The sequence below is a fragment of the Pinus tabuliformis genome, chromosome 1_2 (genome assembly GCF_031772625.1).
Source record: "Pinus tabuliformis cultivar Carrire ecotype Pingquan chromosome 1_2, CPIR1, whole genome shotgun sequence".
In the NCBI taxonomy this organism is placed as follows: domain Eukaryota; kingdom Viridiplantae; phylum Streptophyta; class Pinopsida; order Pinales; family Pinaceae; genus Pinus; species Pinus tabuliformis.
The window spans coordinates 1058308826-1058310181 of NC_142298.1; the positions used below are offsets into that span (position 1 = coordinate 1058308826).

Sequence of the window (1356 nt, forward strand, 5' to 3'; positions counted from 1 at the left end):
TAGACCTCTAATTAATTCTTAATCCTTATAACTTAACCCTTCGGTAATCACCCACACTTATCAACTATACCATTCTCTTTAGACTTTAACAACCCTTTGAGCGAAACCTTATAACCCTTCATAAATCTTTGGTTAATTCTTAGCTTAACCTGAAATTCACTAATCTCGCTTATGTCTATTATAACTTGTATAATAGAAATATTTCATATAACACTTAAATCTTACCTTTGGTATTCAAGTATCCATATATGGTACAAAGATTGATGATCTATTCTGTTGTACTTATAATCAGGATTCCGGAGATTACGTAATGCTTACTCTTAAGCTGTTTGTTTACGCATTAGTGGTATTTTTCATTTCTCTTTTTATCTTTGGATTTCTATCGAACGATCCAGGACGTAATCCCGGACGTAAAGAATAGTGAAAAAAGTCTCGTGTGTAAGAATTGAATGAATTTCAAGAGAAAGAAATGATTTAATGATCTGATCAAATATTCTTGGTATGATTCGAGATGAAATCTCAGTCTCTATTCAGACACTACGATGGAAATGCATCGAATCCAGAGCATACAGTAAGCGTCTTCATTATGGATCTCATAGCGGAAAATCCTCTTTTTAATTTATTTTTATAATGAACTGTAAGCTGTGATCTCTTTGTTCCTTTTCAAAAAAAAAGGGGGGGGGGAAGTGATTCATTTCATAATCACCTGATATGGTATGGTTAGGATCAATCCGAACCAGTTGATTCCGCATACAATACAGCTAGAATGCCCAGCCGACCGCTCTACCACTGAGCTACTGAGGAACAACGGAGGGTTCCCATATACGGGCAAGATTCTTGTTCTTTGGACCGACCCATCATCATCAGTGTATAAACGATAAACTCAATAAGGTTTTTTATCAACTCTTGGACACTCGTTATCCATCTACCATAGTAGACTCACTCATTCATATATGATGAGGGGGCCCTTTTAACTCAGCGGTAGAGTAACGCCATGGTAAGGCGTAAGTCATCGGTTCAAGTCCGATAAAGGGCTCATGTTTCCCACGAAGAAAGAAGGCTCGAGTGTCCATTTATATTATATAGATAGAATTATTTTCACCGAAATATGAAAATGACCATGGATATAATTTATTTCACTTAAATAGGAAGGAAAATGACAACGAATCGGATCCAGTCCGATTTTTTTTTTATCTTCTTTTATGGGCGAACGACGGGAATTGAACCCGCGCGTGGTGGATTCACAATCCACTGCCTTGGTCCACTTGGCTACCGGGAGGAGGGGGAGGGAGTGTGAACCTAAAACATCTAGAACATATCTAAGATATGAAAGAATTAAGGATACCTACAAAAAGG

The 1356-nt window shown here is 37.3% G+C and overlaps 1 non-coding gene across 1 annotated transcript; it reads left to right on the forward strand.

Annotated features, from left to right (window-relative positions):
* The first annotated feature begins 964 nt into the window (after positions 1–964).
* Positions 965–1036, forward strand: TRNAT-GGU (transfer RNA threonine (anticodon GGU)). Its single transcript has one exon. It is a non-coding gene; the product is annotated as a tRNA-Thr (tRNA).
* Positions 1037–1356: the final 320 nt, after the last annotated feature.